Source organism: Amblyomma maculatum, chromosome 3 (assembly GCF_055883805.1).
Source record: "Amblyomma maculatum isolate TAMU_Amacu chromosome 3, ASM5588380v1, whole genome shotgun sequence".
Lineage (NCBI taxonomy): Eukaryota > Metazoa > Arthropoda > Arachnida > Ixodida > Ixodidae > Amblyomma > Amblyomma maculatum.
In genome coordinates this window covers 49,734,807-49,752,656 of record NC_139346.1, presented here as the reverse complement: position 1 = coordinate 49,752,656, position 17,850 = coordinate 49,734,807, and the positions used below count along the sequence as shown (strand labels likewise).

The 17,850-nt window shown below is 46.4% G+C and overlaps 2 non-coding genes and 1 pseudogene across 2 annotated transcripts; 1 reads left to right on the top strand and 2 right to left on the bottom strand.

Annotated features, from left to right (window-relative positions):
- The first annotated feature begins 14,254 nt into the window (after positions 1-14,254).
- On the top strand, positions 14,255-15,729 carry LOC146194723 (uncharacterized; annotated as a pseudogene).
- Positions 15,730-16,835: 1,106 nt separating this feature from the next.
- Positions 16,836-16,908, bottom strand: TRNAL-CAA (transfer RNA leucine (anticodon CAA)). The gene has a single exon. It is a non-coding gene; the product is annotated as a tRNA-Leu (tRNA).
- A 426-nt stretch (positions 16,909-17,334) lies between these two features.
- Positions 17,335-17,407, bottom strand: TRNAP-CGG (transfer RNA proline (anticodon CGG)). Its single transcript has one exon. It is a non-coding gene; the product is annotated as a tRNA-Pro (tRNA).
- Between the last annotated feature and the right edge of the window lie 443 nt (positions 17,408-17,850).

The following is a 17,850-nucleotide window of genomic DNA, read 5'->3' as shown; positions in this document are numbered from 1 at the left end:
CAAACTCTTTTACTGATTGATTTGTATATATTTCCATGCCGACAAACCATAGCAGCCTACATATGACGACGCACTTTCCAAGAATGGCGCTGGACTACACACAGCAAAAAATAACACAATGAACACAGTTTAAAACAGAAGGAAGGATGGCAATGGGAAACCGTCAATGATAAAAACTGAGACAAGCATCATTGCACACAATCGAAAACTTTTTGACAACAAATCAAGTAAAATATATCCCTATCTTCGTTCTTTGGTTTATGCAGAAAGAGAACACGTTGGTGTGATTAGCGCGGCTAGTTCGTATCGTATAAGCTACCCGTGACGTAACTCAGATTAAATTTACCAGAGTGGCATTTCAGGTGCCTCTCATAAAGAGAAGCGACGCCCCGGTTTTTTCTGGGCACATTTGACTGTGCGCTATTACGCTTTTTTTCTTTAGCTCGCAAGAAATGCAGATAACAAATATTGCTAGCTCTATCCATATACCTGGGCTGAACACCTTATCGAAATACAGCAAATGTGTTTCTATTCATAGGCATCTAATTCTTTTATTGCTCACTGCTTCAGCCTAGGGCGCCAATAACTGTAAGCCCATGACAGAATTTGATTCTCGTTACTCGTGAGCAGATAGATGTATGTATAATTGAGAAGACAAACTACACTAAGCAGTTCCCTAGCCCATTCATTTATATTTAAGCCTCACAATTCGTGGAAGTTACATCTGAACGCAAATTTTTCTAAGTTACCTGAATGCCCTCTACAGGGGTACATAACAGCTTCTCAGTCTGCAATTATTTTGTTAAATATATTGTTACCGGGAAATGCGGGAACAAAGTGATGTGCTCAGTGACAAAGACGACGACCTAGGAACGCGTATTATCTATCCTTCCGGCGACAGCGTACATCACCGCAGCGAGGTTTCGGAGAAACGTTCTATTAAATATGAAAAATGGACATATTTTAAGATGTGATGACTACCTGCATCTAAATTATTCTTGGAATAGAAAATTATGTCATTCACGGCAACTTGAGATTTTTCTAACAAGGCTGCGATGCCGTATCCCACCTTTAAATTTCTATCTTTAGAGGTCTGGTTTGGCACTGTCTCCCGTGTGCGCTTTTTGCCGTGAACAAGAAACATTAGATCACTTTTTATTGTTTTGCCGCCGCTTAACTACGTGGAGAAAACAGTTGATGGAAAGGCCATTGCAAGAGCTTGACCTTAGTTTAAGCAGCCCGACATTGTTAGCATTTGGCGCCACCATCCTTGGGCAGTCACAGGTCTGTTTTTACCGCCATGAAAAAATTTTACTGGACTCAAATCTTTTGCCTTGATAAATATTTAAACATCACTTGTTCTACAATTGTAGTGTCAATCTCCTGTGAGTGTTACCACTTTCCATTTTATATTTCACTTATTTTCCGTTTTGTGTCCTTTCCTCTACACGTCAAATCATTTTTTTATGCACGTATACCTAAAAAATAAAAAAATGATAAAAAAATAAAAAAAAACATTCTTTGCTACTCAATTGTTGGCTGATACCCCTCTGTGGATATGTGCCATAAGTTATTTGGACAGCAACAACAACAAGACGCTGACAGAGTGGTTACTGCATGGCTACTGAAGTCTTAGCGTCGAGTTCAGCCCTTCTCAGTTCCGTTACATTAAGTACATCCCCGTAACGTCTTGGTGGAGGCCGCGGTTCGACACAATCTGACGCTGGATCTCCGCAGTGGTCGTCACCTCGGAACCGTAACGATGACAACCGACGCGGCTCCATCTACCTCCGCAACTCCAACCATCGTCGTAGCCCACCCCCGTGACCCTGGCCCATTCTGCGGTACAGATGAGGTCGGTGTCGAGGACTGGATTTCGCTTTATGAGCGTGTTAGCCAGCACAACAGGTGGGACGCCACGCTGATTCTGGCCAATGTCATCTTCTACCTTACTGGCACGGCACGCGTGTGGTTCGAAACACATGAAGCAGATATACCCTCCTGGGACGTTTGCAAACAAAAACTCCGTGACCTGTTCGGAAAACCGGTTGGCCGTCAACTCGACGCCAAGAGGGACCTCGCCACACGTGCCCAGACATCTACCGAGCCTTATATTGCGTATATAAAAGACGTTCTGGCCCTCTGCCGAAAAGTTGATATAGACATGACAAAACCTGAAACGGTGGGGCACATCCTCAAAGGCATAGCCGACGATGCCTTCAATCTTCTACTCTGTCGGGACTGTTCTGCGGTGGACTCCGTTCTGCCGGTTTGTCAACATTTCGAGCGGGTCAAGCACACACGCATTGCACATCGCTTCGATCGGCTCCCCAACACTGCCCCTAGCTCCACGTGCGAGGATCTGGCGACCCTAAGGCAACCTTCCAACATTGATAATGTGACCCGCATGGTGCGTCGTGAACTGGAAGCGCTCGCTCCTGCTGCATCCAACCCGCCCTCCTCGGACAGCAACCCCGCGAGGATATCCCTCATTCAAGCTGTCGTTCGTCAAGAGGTTGCAAACTTGGGCGTCTCCTATAGCCACACCGTGAAACACCACATTTCGAGCCCCGTCCCTGCCATGGTCGCCACCGTTACGCCCCGCAACACCTACACGCTACGCTACCGATACCGCAATCCTGATGAGTGGCGCACCCCCTAACGACAGGCTGATCTGTTTCACGTGCTTGCGTATTGGCCACATCTCTCGCCACTGCCACAGCCGCTGGACATCACCACCGGGACGTTTTCCTTACGTTGGCCGCTACTCCGATTACGGTCACCGCCGTTTCAAGCCTCGTTATGAGCCGCCGCGCACCGATACCACTCCGCCTCCTCCTGTGTCCTGTCGCTCTCCTTCCCCGCCAGCCCGCCGTTCCCGTTAACCTCTTCATAGCCGTAGTTCCTCACCGTCCTCTGCCGGCCCGCTTCACGGGAAACTAGCCAATGCAGCTCCCAGAGATGACGCTGCATTGGAACCCCGACCTGGAAACCTTCTACTGTCAATTTCTTCGCCCTGCAACCTCCTCTCCCTGTTCGTGGATGGTGCCCCGTCTGTGCCCTCATTGACACTGGTGCCCAAGTCTCGATCATGAGCTCATCGTTTTGCCGCCGCCTCAAGAAAGTACAAACCCCCGCCGCTTCGCCCAACGTTCGTGTTGCCGATGGCAGTACTGCTGCCGTCACTGGGCTGTGCACTGCCCGAGTCACCCTTTCCGGTCATCACATCCCTGTTTTGTTCACCGTTCTCAACCAGGGCCCTCACAATGTGATCCTCGGCCTTGACTTTTTAACGACCCACTCTGCCCTTATCGACTGCTCCAGCGGCCTTCTTCGTTTGGTGCTACCTGTCTGCTCAGAACATCCTCCATCTACCCCCCGCCTTCGCTCCACCGAGTTCGCTCGCCTGCCCCCTGACTCTGCTGTTTACCTGCCTCGGTCACATATATCCGCCTGTGCCTGACGGTGACTATGTTGCTTGCCCCTATCACCGAGGTCTCTCTTGACCGCAACGTCGTTCTTCCTCATCTAATCGTACGCGTTACACAGAGCAGCACCTACCGTCTTATCCTGAACTCCAGTCTGTCATCCCAAGTTCTCCCCGAAGGAATATCCCTTGCTACTTTGTCCCCTCTCACAGACTGCACCATTCGTGCACTCACTCCTGGCCCACATTCAAGCGTCCTTCCAACACCCGTACTCCGCACCAGAATTACCGATTCTATTTCCGCAATGATTGCCTCTGACCTCAGCTCCGAACACGTCCAGGGCCTGCACAACCTTTTGTTATCCTTCTCCGACATTTTTGACTTTGCTGCCGGTTCTCTGAGCCAAACATCAGTTGTGACTCACCGCAGTTACACCGGCGATGCAAAATCTGTACAACGGAGGCTTTATCGTGTGTCCCCTTCTGAGTGCCAAGTCATTCAGCAGGAGGTCGACAAGATGTTGGGCAACGATATCATCGAACCTTCGAATAGCCCCTGCGCATCTCCTGTCGTGCTCCTAGAAAGAAAGACAACAGTTGGTGCGTTTACGTCGACTGTCGACATTTAAATAAGTATACGAGGAAAGATGTTTACCCGCTGCCGCGAATAGACGATGCCTTGGACTGTTTACATGGAGCCCGTTACTTTTCCTCCATCGACCTTCGTAGCGGCTACTGGCAGATCTCTGTTGACGAACAATACCTCGAGAAGACAGCTTTTGTCACACCCGATGGACTTTACCAATTTAAGGTTATGTCTTTTGGACTTGGCAACGCCCCTGATGCGTTTGAACGAAAGATGGACTCCTTACTCCGCGGTTTCAAATGGACGACTTGTCTATGTTACTTGGATGACGTGATCGTCTTCTTGCCCTCGTTCGGAAGCCATCTTTGTCGCCTTTCTTCCATCTTGGCACTTTTCCGCCGTGCCGGACTTCAAATGACCTCAAAAAAGTGCAGTTGTGGTCGCCAAGAACTTAAAGGGCTTCGCCATTTGGTGAATGCCACCGGCGTGCAACCCGATGGCGACAAAGTTCGCGCTGTCAGTGCTTTTCCATCTCCCCGTTCACCCCGTGATGTCCGCAGCTTTATAGGACTGTGCTCTTATTTTCGCCAGTTCGTCCCAAACTTTGTCGCTGTTGCTCGTCCTCTCACCAATCTGCTGAAGAAAGGCGTTCCTTTCTCATGGGGACCAGAGCACGCTAACGCATTCTCCACCATCATCGCTGTTCTCACCAATCCTCCTGTGTTGGCCCATTTCAACCCGTCTGCCCCGACGGAACTTCGCACAGACGCCAGTGGCCACGGGATTGGTGCCGTTCTTGCACAGCGACAACGCGGCCAACACTGCGTGATTGCCTACTCCATTCGTCTCCTGTCATCAGCGGAACAGAACTATTCATTTACGGAACGGGTGTTCCTGACTCTCGTTTGGGCCGTTGGAAAATTCAGACCCTACTTGTTTGGCCGACCCTTTACTGTAATTAACGATCACCACGCCTTATGTTGGCTCTCTTCCTTCAAGAATCCTGCTGGCCGCCGCCGCCGCTGGGTACTGCGCTTGCAGGAGTATACCTTTTCAGTTGTGCACAAATCCGGTCGGCTCCACCAGGTTGCAGACTGTCTGTCCCGTTATCCCGTCGATCCCCCTTCCTCTACTGACCATGCGTCGGACCCCTGTGTCTTCTTTATATCGGACTTATCCCACATAACTGACGAATAGCGCTTGGACCCAACCCTCAGTTCTCTTATCGATCGCCTCCGCACACACAGCTGTGACTTCCCTCGCCCTGTTCTTCCTTCATGGGAATACGCTATACTGCCGCTACATGCCACCTGATGGCGCTCAGCACTTGCTGGTCGTTCCCAACACCTACGCTCTGCCGTTCTCGAACAAATGCACGACGCCCCTACAGCAGGTCATCTTGGCCTCTCACGCACATACGACTGCGTGCGCCGGCGTTTCTTCTGGCCTGGACTCTACCGCTCTGTCCAACGTTATGTAGCCGCTTGCGACCTCTGTCAACGCCGGAAGACACCCCCTGTGCTACAACCTGGACGCCTACAGCCGATTGCTATCCCGAGTGAGCCATTTTCTCGTGTTGGCCTTGACCTAGTAGGGGTCTTCCCCGAGTCCCTGTCAGGAAACAAATGGATCGCTGTGGCCACCGAATATGCCACGCGGTACGTGATCACTCGCGCCATTCCAACCAGCTGCGCCACAGATGCTGCTGACTTCCTTTTGTACGACGTCATACTTCACCATGGTGCTCCCCGTCAACTACTTACCGACCACGGCAGCTGTTTCCTTTCCCGAGTTGTTGAGGAAATACTTCGTTCTTGCTCCGTTCGGCACAAGTTCACCACTGCATATCACCTTCAGACGAACGCCTTGCGGAGCGTATTAACCGCACACTAACCGACATGCTCGCAATGTACGTATCCGTCAGTCATCGCGACTGGGATATTAGTCTACCATTTGTCACCTTTGCATATAACTCTTCGCGTCATGACACTGCTGCGTACTCTCCATTCTATCTTCTCTTTGGAAGAGACCCCTTACTGCCCTTCGACACTTTGCTTCCCGCCGCTGGCCCCGTCACAACCTATGCCCGCGATACCATCGCCTGAGCCGACGCTGCTCGCCACATTGCTCGTCACAATCTCATCATCTCTCATGAAGTTCAAAAACGCCGCTATGACGCTCATCACTGCGATGTGCCCTATCCTCCCGGATCTCTGGTGTTGCTCTGGCTTCCGTGCCGTCGTGGGGGTTGTGTCAAAAACTTCTGCCCCACTGCACAAGTCCTTACCGTGTACTACGCCCTGTGACCGACGTGACCTATGAGATTGCACCGCTCCACCCAAAGTAACCGACTGCTACACCCACTTCCGAAATCGTACATGTCGCTCGCCTCAAGCCATATTACTCCCCCCTCCACACCGCACGTCTAATACGCGCCGGGACGTTGCCTTTTGCCGAGGGGGGTAGTGTTACCGGGAAACGCGGAACCAAAGCGATGTGTTCATTGACAAAGACGACGACCGAGGAACGCGGGCACGACGAAGCGTTGAGAAAGAGGACGACGCTGGCAGAGTGGATACTGCACGGCTACTGAAGTCTTAGCATCGAGTTCAGCCCATCGCAGTGCCGTTACATTAAGTGCATCCCTGTAACAATATTTTCTCATTCGCAAGCACAGTTGAACGAAGAAACTTGCCCGATTCCGGGTGCTCTGTGCTGGTCATTTTCAGCACAATCTACCGCCAAGAGGCATGCACTTGAAAGCGACGCGAAAAATCTTGTAGTGAATTCTCAGAAAGAACTGAGTGCAAACAATGCACTCGCCTCCAACACGCAATGTACACCTTCTTTTCTGCCCCCCCCCCTCCCCCATCTATACTTCGTCCACAAGATATCTGCATACACTGGGAAAGGCAGATGAGCCCTTGCAATTGGGCTCCTAAGTGCCTCTCGTCCCTGCGCAATATAATAGAGAATTGTGCTTCTACTGTCAACCCAGCCGATTTGGGGGCCGAGAGGCGCGTAGGACACAATTGCCTATTGCTATTGTAGTGCGCGTGATCCTGGTTGGACCGGGGTGCCTCTGCCTTACCCAGTGCTGCAAAATTCTAGTGAGACAAAGTATCACCTCAAGTTGTTGAATGTTGATGCAATGACAACGCCTCACTGCAGTACTAGCTCCCCGAAACCCCCCCCCCCCCCCCCCGCTTTGTCCAGGTTACTGTTCACGGAACGCGCTTGCCTCGTTTCACAGTGTACTGACCCTTGCTGCATTCCTTGTACCTTTCACCCCTCTCATCCTCTACGAACGATCCCCACGATGCGCGCTCCCTCTGTGCCCCGCGCCACCACTCGTGCACGCCGCGGCCGACTGAAAAAATATGATGATGGAACACGGATGTGCCTTTTCGGCCCGAAACTGTCCTCTCGGAGCGCAATCAAATTTTTGCATTCCATCTATACGTTTATCAGTACCAGATTCCAAATGTGTGGGTATATTTCATGCTTCTTTTTTAAAAGGTATATTTTGTAAGCACATTCGTGGCCTAAAGTTTTGCGGGCTGCAGAATGCAAAACAAAAATAATAATTTATCGTCGCTTATTTTCCAAGGGTACCTAAAAGTTCGCTTGTTTTTTCTAGCAGATGAAACTCTCATTTTTATTTCTTTATTGCTGCTTTTCATCAAGCTCTTTACGTGAATGGGACAGGTCTTTTTATTTTTTTTAAGACCCTAAGCCTCTCTTGTTTCATGCTTTTCTTTTACATGTACGTGTAGATATGCTCTTAAGTTGAAATGGCTGAAATTTTTGCAGAGAAGACGGTCCTATATATTTGCTTATACAAAATATTCGTGCTCAGCGCTCTTGTACACCATGCCCGAGAGGCGGCAAACAAAAGCAAGTAATCCTAATTTAACATGGAGCAGTTTAAGTTTTTACGCCATTACCGTACAGGTCATCGCTAAGGATAGTCGACAAAGTTGCTTTTCGCTCATCCTCAGCCTATTTAAATTCGGAGCATTTCCAAAAACTATGGTTCCATTCGCTGTACGCAATGATATTGTTTGTTGTATTAATTTGCGTTATGAACAGATGCAGTTAGCTCCAAAAATGTGCAGGCGCTTTTGTGTGAACGTTATAATTTTCTGGAATAAAAGGCTGTAGTTTGGCGATAATTTCCCAGCCTCAATATTGTTCTTACGACGTTTGTTTTCACGTCTGCTTTGTAAAGAATATTATTCTCACTATTCTAATCAGACTCGAAACGTGCAAATACGCGGTGATGTGATACTGTTTCGCACTCTTGATCAATCAGTATTTGATGTACGCATACAATGCTGTTAGATCCCTCATTTTTTATGACAAGAAATATTTACAATGACCCGTTTCTTCATGACGGTTTTATTTCTTTTTGCTTGCAATGGGGGGGGGGGGGGCACCCGATCCTAAACTCTGTTTCAGGGTCAGCACTATTTCCAGTTACGCTGTCCGTCCCTCCTGCGACTGCATTAAAATACCTTGAGAATCATCAGCATCGATGTCGTATTGAAGCATGGAGAAGAAATAAAAGAAGCATTAAAGCACTTGAAAGCTGTGTGCAGCGGTAGCAGTTGACGCTTTATATAAGCTATTCATACTTTACTTCAGCTTATAACAGTCCTGTTTTTTTTTATTGGCCAGGGAATAGTAACTTTCATTACCCCTTTTTCTCTTTAACGCATAAGAGGTGTCCAATGCCTCCTAGCAGTCGAGCTCTCTCAGTGTATCTCTTTTCCATGAAACTACGCAATATTTATTCCTCCATGGACCTCTTCACGTGTTTTGTGGCCGTATATTCCGTTACTGCACACGAACTTTGCATGCGCCTGAAAGAAATTACGTTAACGTATCCTGCATTTTGTCGTGCTAACCGTCTGCTGCGGCGCGATGTTTGATATGGCTCGGTCTCGAGTTGGAAAGTGCTCCGCTTTTTTACATTAGCGGAAATAAAGAATGAATGTAACCTGTCACATTTTTACTAAATTCGCACGCGCATGACATTCATATGCAGTACATGAGGATTATTTTTTTTGCAGGAAAAGAGCTTTCATTATAGCTACTGTACTACAAGCTTCCCATATCTCGATCATTGTATCCATGCAGCACTGGAACGCCAAAACACGAAACAAATGCCTGGTAGTGTGACTATAAACTTAGAAACTTCGCTGCAAAAGAAAATGATTAAGCATATATTACCCGTCCTGCAAGGTTGTGACAGGTTATGCTAACATCTCCCTGAAGGAGCTATGACACACAATATATGCGCGTGGGGAGCCACGCAAACAGTGTATTTGTTTTGATTTTTCTGTTTCCGCAGATGTCATGTCCTTTACAAGGGCGACATCAACATCGAAGAAATACAGGTGTTCATCATCAGATGAATTCCCAGAGCAATTGACCGTGGGAAAGGCTGAAGGGGACTGCTGGTTGAATTTTCTCAGGTGGCACCTGGAACTTAGCACTATTTATCCTCTTGCCCAGCACTTTGACAATACTAGCGCTGCCTTTCGGAAACCTTCTACTCACCAGCCACCTAAATGCAGAAGCTGCTTCCCTTACATCGCCACTGGGCCTTCCAGTGAGCCTGGCACCGTTCAGAACTTCCGCACTCGATCTTGCTCAACAAACCTCTGGGTCCCATGCGCGCTCTTTTATTACTAAATAAAGAAATCTCATTCACAATGCATATTTCTGGTTTTGCTTCAATGCATTTTTCCAATGAGTTGGACAAACAGCTCTATGCATGTGAATGGCTGCAAGCAATGTATCAGGAAAAAACATGAAACCAATATATACCCCGATACTAATATCATGCATGCCGGTATGTAGGCGTGGCTTACAAATATTACAGTGCCAATGAATTTGAGAGGATGAACATATTTAGAAGCCAGTGAAGAGCATCCGATGGCAAATATGGCGATAGCCGACAAATACGGTTGGGTTGCTAATATAGAACAGCCAGTCAATAAGAATATATACAAATATCGGTTTGAAGCTGGAAAACAAGCATTGTAAGTATGCCGGCTTTTTCAATGGCTAAATATAGGCATCTCTTTTTATCCCGGTTATATATTGGCTCGGCTTGCATTTAGGTAGAATGCCAATAAATGTACGACATTTGTGCCAATCTTTTCCAATGCTGAGCCGTTATTGGTCTGATGCTGTTGCGTTACTCGTGATATAGGTGTACTTAAAAGAGATGTAGGACCTATATTAAGCCGCTGAGAAGGCAGGCATACCTACGATGCTGTTTTTTTTACTTCGTAACCGATATATATATATATATTTGTAAGTGCCATGCGTAACTTTAGTATCGGGATTTATATATTGGTTTCATGTTTTTTCCCACTCCGTTGCTTGGAGCCATCCACATGCCTAGATCTGTTTGTACGACTCATTGTGAAAATACGCTGAAGCAAGACCAGAAATATGTATTGTGAATGAGATTTCTTTAATTAGTAATAAAATGCGCTCTTGTGGCCTAGAGGATTGATTAAGATTGGGTGAGGAAGTTGTGACCGGTGCCACGCTCACTGGAAAGCCCAGTGGCGATGTGGGGGTACCAGTAATAGTGAATTTTCCGAAAGGGGGTGCCAGTATTGTCCAAGAGCAGAACAAGGGATAAATAGTGGGCAGTTGCAGATGTCGTCTGATAAAAAGCAACCAGATGCCTCCTTCAGCCCCTCCAGCGGTCGATTGCTCTGGGAATCTATCTGACGTTGAACACCTGTATTTCAGCTATGTCGATGTCATCCTTGTAATAGATATAGCATCTGTGGAAACAGAGAAAATCCCTACAATTATACTGTTACAGGAAGATTTCAGCGGCAGTCTACGTGTCACAACGTTGCAGGAAGGCTAATATGTTTATTCGTTTTGTTTTGCTGCGAAGTGTTTAAATTTATAGTCACACTACCACGGATGTTTTCTTCATTTTGGCGTATTACCCAGCACTGCATGGAACGATGATAGATATACAGGAAGCTCTTAGTACAGTAAACATCAAGGTAAGCAGTTTTCTTACATAAAATGGCCTCTTGCGCTGCATATTAAAGTCATGCACGTGCGAATTTAGTAGACATGTTGTAGGTTATTTCCTGCCTTATTTCCACAAATGCAAGAAGCGCAGCGCTGTCCGGCTCGGGAGCGAGCCACATAGAACTTCGTGCAACCGCAGATAATTAGTGGCAACAAAATGAAGGGCACGTTGTAATTTTTCTCAGGGGTATTGGAAAGTTCGTGTACAACAGAGGAGTGCACGGCCGTAAAGAACACGAAGACGTCCATGGAGCAATAATTATTGTGTAGTTTCATGGAAAAGAGATACACTGAGACAGCTCGACTGCTAAGAGGCATTGGACGCCTGTAATGTTTTAAAGAAGAAAAAAAATGGCTAATGAAAGGTGCTAAGTGCTGGCCGATAAAAAAAAAGCAGGACTGTTATAGCTGAAGTATGAATAGCTTATATAAAGCATCATCTGCAACCGCTAAACATAGCTTCCAAGTGCCCAAATGCTTGTTTTCTTTCCCTCCATGCTTCATTACGACATCAATGCTGATCATAATCAAGGTATTGTAAAGCAGTCGCCGGAGCGGTGAAAAGCGTAATTGCAAATGGTGCTCACCCTAAGCGCAGAGTTTAAGATCAGATTGGCCCCTATTGCAAGCAAAAAGAAATGAAACCTTTAGGCAGAAACAGAACACACTAAATATTTCTGGTCATAAAAAATCAAGTGGTAGCTAACAGCATTCTATGCGTACATCAAATATTGATTGATCAAGAGTGCGAAGCAGTAACACATCACCGTGTATATGTTCTCTCCGAATCAGATTAAAATGGTAGGAGTAATTCTCTTTTGCAAAGCCGGCGTGAAAAATATGGTTGCACAGAACAGACGTGAGGGAGAGTAATTCTCGTCACACTACAGCATTTTATTGCATAAAATCATAATGTTGACTGAATAACATGTGCACATTTTTGGAGCTAACTCCACTTCTTCAGAGCGCAAATGTTTATAGCAAACAATGTTACTTTGTACCGCAAATGGAGCCATAATTTTGGCATCAAGAATGAAATACTCCGAAAATAAGTCGGCTGAGGTTGAGCGAAAAACAACTCTGTCGGCCATCCTTAGAGATAACTTTTACGGTATTGTTGTGTTGTTGTTGTTGTTGTGGATGTAGGAAGAAGGAAAAGAAAATGCACGGGCCTGCTACTGGCTCTTTAGCTGAGCCACCTCCGCTGCCCGTGCGGACAGAGGAGAAAATAAAGCCGAAAAAAAGAATGAGAGAAAGACGCGCGCCGCCACAACGGCCCTCGTCCACCATCACCGAAGCGGTGCCGGGTGCAATGACGGCCTACAACAAATAAAAATTCGGTGGCTGGCTAGCACCCACCGCGAGCGGCGTTGGCCCACCATCCCAACCCCGTAATGCTAGGAACTGCCACCAGGACCTGCTCGCCTCGGTTTTTTTTTCACGGTATTGGCGTGAAAAAAGCACGGGACAATTTGGCGACTAACGTGGTTAAAGGCAGAAGCCTGAGGGCCGCAATCTGCTACGCACTTGTTGAAAATACAGCATTGAATAATGCCTCTAGTAAAGATAGTGACTACTGTTCCACATTCTTCCCTCCTTCATGGCATGGTACATGTGTACGCGGAGAATTGTGAGAGATACTGCGGCTTTTCTATCTTTTAAATCAATTTCAATCGCCGCTGATGCCTGCTGTATTAGTGCCTCCTCGACATTTGTGTGTGCTTCTGTTTGATGTCTGATGCGGCGTTCAAGGAAGCGGTAGATGAAAGCGCGAACAGACGCCTGGATCGGATGCCTCGTGGGATCAGCTTCGTATATGCATTGGTTGGTTGGTTGGTCGGACAACTTTTATTTCCACCGGAAATGGGCGTCGTCTCTTCCCCGTCCTCAGCACGCGTGCTGGGGAAGACGGGGAGTCGTGCGCTAGCAGATTAGAGCCTGGCAGGTAGCCCTTGGCTTGTTGCGGCCTCTTCCGCCAGATAGACGATGCGTAGCGGGATCGCATGGTCCGCGCTTTGCAGCAGAGTATCCCAGGCTTCTCTACTTGCTATATTTTGTCCTATCCTTGAGCATTGTATGCACTCGCAAATTACGTGGCTGAGGGTCCCTCGCCCCACAGTGTTTGCATAGATTACAGTGTTTTAGAATAGTATATGCATTGGTTGATTATTGTCTCTAATGTCTGGTAGCGCGTGAAACGCCCGGACCGTGATCATGCAGGTAATAATTTGTAGACGCCTCCGCGCGACAGCTTCTCTATTATTTAGGCTAAAATCTGGCCGGATTCCAGTCGAAGCCCAATTTGTAATGGTCGATGATTTCCCCGTAATTTCCCCGTAAGCTGATTCCGGGATTAATGGGTAACGGCACATTAGTTGCGAGTACGAATGTGGTTGTGTCCACATTCGTGGATTATTACTCGATGTGGTTTAGTGCCACTCCTCCTGTAAAAAATTGTGACATTATCTCGCGCTTCACATCCCTGGTGACCCCTTTATCAGAAGGTGATTGTTCTGTATTTAGTAGCTCTTTCACGCAGCAAGAGGTAGAAGTGGCAACTGATCAATTACCTCTCTCAAAAGCGCCTGGTCCTGATGGTATTTCCTCTGAATTTTACAAAGCTTCAAAAAATGTTCTTGCTCTTATCCTGCTAGATGTCTTCGAGATGAGTTTTGATCTAGATGCCCTTCCCGAGACTTTTACAAAATGCCACACATTCATAATTCCGAAGAGTGCAGATGAAGAAAAATTGCGCTCAGTGGAAGGCTATAAACCAATCACACTGGGAAATGTGGATTACAAAATTTTCGCCAAAAAATTACAAAATCGCCTACACTTCGCAATGTCGGTTCTAATTGGCCCTCACCATTACGTACGGCTTGAGGGGCCGTGCCATACAAAGTAATGTACATATTGCGTGTACAATCCTCGAATCGTGCTCCTGCTTTCATGATCAGGTTACTTTACTTCAGGTCGACCTCGCAAAAGCATTTGATCGAGTTCATAATTTTTTCCTGTTTTCTCTTCTGGAACGTGCGAATGTTGGTTCTGCAGTACTGAAGGGGGTGCAACTCTGCTAAAGAAATTGTGCGACTCGCCTAATTGTAAATGGTCACCTATCAAGCCCCGTACCAATCAACTCTTCTGTGAATCAAGGCTGTCCGATGTCTACGCTGCTTTTTGCTCTTTACTTGGAGCCACTTTGTCTTAGTGTTTTACATAACAGCAGTATCCATGGCTTCCCTCTTCTTGGAAATGAGTTTAAAGTGCTTGCATATGCGGATGATCTTGCGTTTTTATGCACAGACAAACAAAGCATAGAAAAAATTAAATCCAGCATAGAACAATTTGGCATTGTTCCTGGTGCTCAGATGAATCACTCCAAGAATTCCGGCCTTTGGTTTGGTTCGTGGAGCTCAACACCGCCCCTATATGCAAGAGTTGAATGGTCACGTGTGCCCCCTAAATATCTGAGCGTTCCACTGCGTGCATTTAGGTCAAGTACATATTACCGGAAAGAGCGTGTTCCAGTCGTCCAGCGTTATGTTAATAAATATATCCTCTATCGGCTTTCAATATTCGTTCGGGCTTTGGCCTGCAACATGTTTATGGCGACGAACATTTAGTATGTGCTTCAGGTCCTCCACTGTGCTAGGCATTACATTCAGTGTTTTCACCGAACATTTGCGAAGTTTATTTGGTCATTCAATTTTGAACTGATTCGACGTGATAACCTAATAAGACCTGTTTGCGCAGGGAAGCTCGGCTTAGTTCGTCTGTATCTAAGGCAGTTAGTTGCCTGTTTCTTCCTTTTTCGTGATTGCTCACATCCGATTATTAGAGCATTCCGCAAGTTAATTTCATGAATTTGCTTCTTGACTTAGTGGTTTCTTCAGATTGTACTGATCGCCCACAGTTACTAGGATTTATGCAGGAAGTTTATGCTTCGGTGAGGTTTTTGACAGCACGATTCTCAAAGGAGTACTTGTATTATGTTTCACGGAAGAAACTATACAACGAATTGATAGCAATGCTTTTTCCGCCACCACTGTATCGTTCTTTATACTTTGGTCTTAAAGGTCATGATATGTTAGAGAGGGTAAGCAAAATGCAGATGTCCCCTTGCACGAAACCATTTATCTTTAAATTACACACTGAAGCTCTACCTGTTATTCCATGGCTCCATAGGAAAAATATTTTTCTATCTTCTGTAAACTGCCGTCTGTGTGATGTGCCTGAAACAATTGACCACTGTTTCAATAATTGCAAATAGGCAATTCTTTTTTGGGATGTGCTGCAAAGAACTCTAAAGAAACACTTTGTTCTAAATTCGTACAGTCTGCAGTATCTTGCTGTTGCACAATCTGATTACGAACCATATGACATGTTTTTTCTTATTGGACTTCATAGCTTGTTGAAGACGCGCATGTTGTATCGCGACGCTGAACTTGTTGTTTCACCTAGACATCATTTTAGAGGAATGATGATGCAACTGAAGGATATTTATGGTGAAAATCACTTTCATCCTGGTTGGTTTTCACTGGTGACACGGTGCTTATCTTTGCCTCCCTTTGAGTTGTGTCTTCAGTTGTGCATCTCAGCAACGGCTGATTGCATCGTAAATAGTCTGTGTACATAACCCTTTCTGTACATAACCACGTGTAATAAATACTATGACAGAAAAAAATATACAGGGCGTGGCGAAGTGGTAAAGCGCTGGGTTGAGGATCCAAAGAATGGAGGTTCGATTCCCCGGTGGGAGAGAAGTTTTATTAATTTTTGTTTTACAGTATCAGAGCCACCGCAAAAGCCCGAGACTTTTGCTCTTTTTGCTGCTGACAACGATGAACCATTCAAGGCTTTTGCCTTAAAAATAAAACTGCTCCATGTTAAATTCGGATTGCTTTCTTTACTATGCCGCCCCTCAGGCATGGTGTATCAAGAGCGTGGAGCACGAACATTTAATAGAAGCAGATATATATCAGGGTCTTCCCTGGGAACATTTCAGAACTTTCAGCTTAAGAGCATATCTACGGGTACATCCAAAAAATAAATCATTTAAGGGGAAATGAGGGTGCTCGTTATAATACATGAAGGAAAGAAGCCAACAGTCGGCGAGGCCAAGGAAAGCGTTGGGGATGGTACTTTTATGTCTTTTTTTTAATGTTTGCTTAGATAATCAAAGAAATTAGTAATGTAGACTGTTTAGGGGAAAGATAATTAAACACAAAGTAGAAGAAAAAAAACGTGCCGGCGGTGGGAACCGAACCCATGACCTCCGAATATCGCGTCCGTTGCTCTTCCAACAACTACATCGGCCGCTGTCCCCCCTGCTACTTGCTTGGGTATTTATGTTGTCTGTATACGAACCTTCAGAGTGTTCACCAGCGCCACCCTCAGCCATAGCGGCGGACGTAAAACGTCCTTTGTTAAAGCCAGCGTCACGTAGAACGTGATCTAGAGCGAGGGCGAAAGCTGTGCTAGAACCCTCTTACGCTACCTATGGCTTCAAGACTGCCAGAACCGAGACCCCCGTAAGCTACAAACAGATCAATTAAGGGGAAATGAGGGTGCTCGTTATAATACATGAAGGAAAGAAGCCGACAGTCGGCGAGGCCAAGGAAAGCGTTGGGGATGGTACTTTTATGTCTTTTTTTAATGTTTGCTTAGATAATCAAAGAAATCAGTAATGTAATCTGTTTAGTGGAAAGATAATTAAACACAAGGTAGAAGAAAAAAACAACGTGCCGACGGTGGGAACCGAACCCACGACCTCCGAATATTGCGTCCGGTGCTCTTCCAACTGAGCTACATCGGCCGCTGTCTCCCCTGCTACTTGCTTGGGTATTTATGTTGTCTGTATACGAACCTTTAGAGTGTTCACCAGCGCCACCCTCAGCCATAGCGGCGGACGTAAAACGTCCTTTGTTAAAGCCAGCGTCACGTAGAACGTGACCTAGAGCGAGGGCGAAAGCTGTGCTAGAACCCTCTTACGCTACCTATGGCTTCAAGACTGCCAGAACCGAGACCCCCGTAAGCTACAAACAGATCAATTAAGGGGAAATGAGGGTGCTCGTTATAATACATGAAGGAAAGAAGCCGACAGTCGGCGAGGCCAAGGAAAGCGTTGGGGATGGTACTTTTATGTCTTTTTTTTCATGATTGCTTAGATAATCAAAGAAATTAGTAATATAATCTGTTTAGGGGAAAGATAATAAAACACAAAGTAGAAGAAAAAACAACGTGCCGAACGTGGGAACCGAACCCACGACCTCCGAATACCGCGTCCGGTGCTCTTCCAACTGAGCTACATCGGCCGCTGTCCCCCCTGCTACTTGCTTGGGTATTTATGTTGTCTGTATACGAACCTTGAGGGTGTTCACCAGCGCCACCCTCAGCGATAGCGCCGGATGTAGAACGTCCTTTGTTACCGCCAGCGTCACGTATAACGTGATCAAGAGCGAGGCCGAAAGCTGTGCTAGAACCCTCTTACGCTACCTATGGCTTCAAGACTGCCAGAACCGAGACCCCCGTAAGCTACAAGCAGATAAATTAAGGGGAAATAAGGGTGCTCGTTATAATACATGAAGGAAAGAAGCCAACAGTCGGCGAGGCCAAGAAAAGCGTTGGGGATGGTACTTTTATGTCTTTTTTTAATGTTTGCTTAGATAATCAACGAAATTAGTAACGTAATCTCTTTAGGCGAAAGATAATTAAACACAAAGTAGAAGAAAAAACAACGTGCCCACGGTGGGAACCG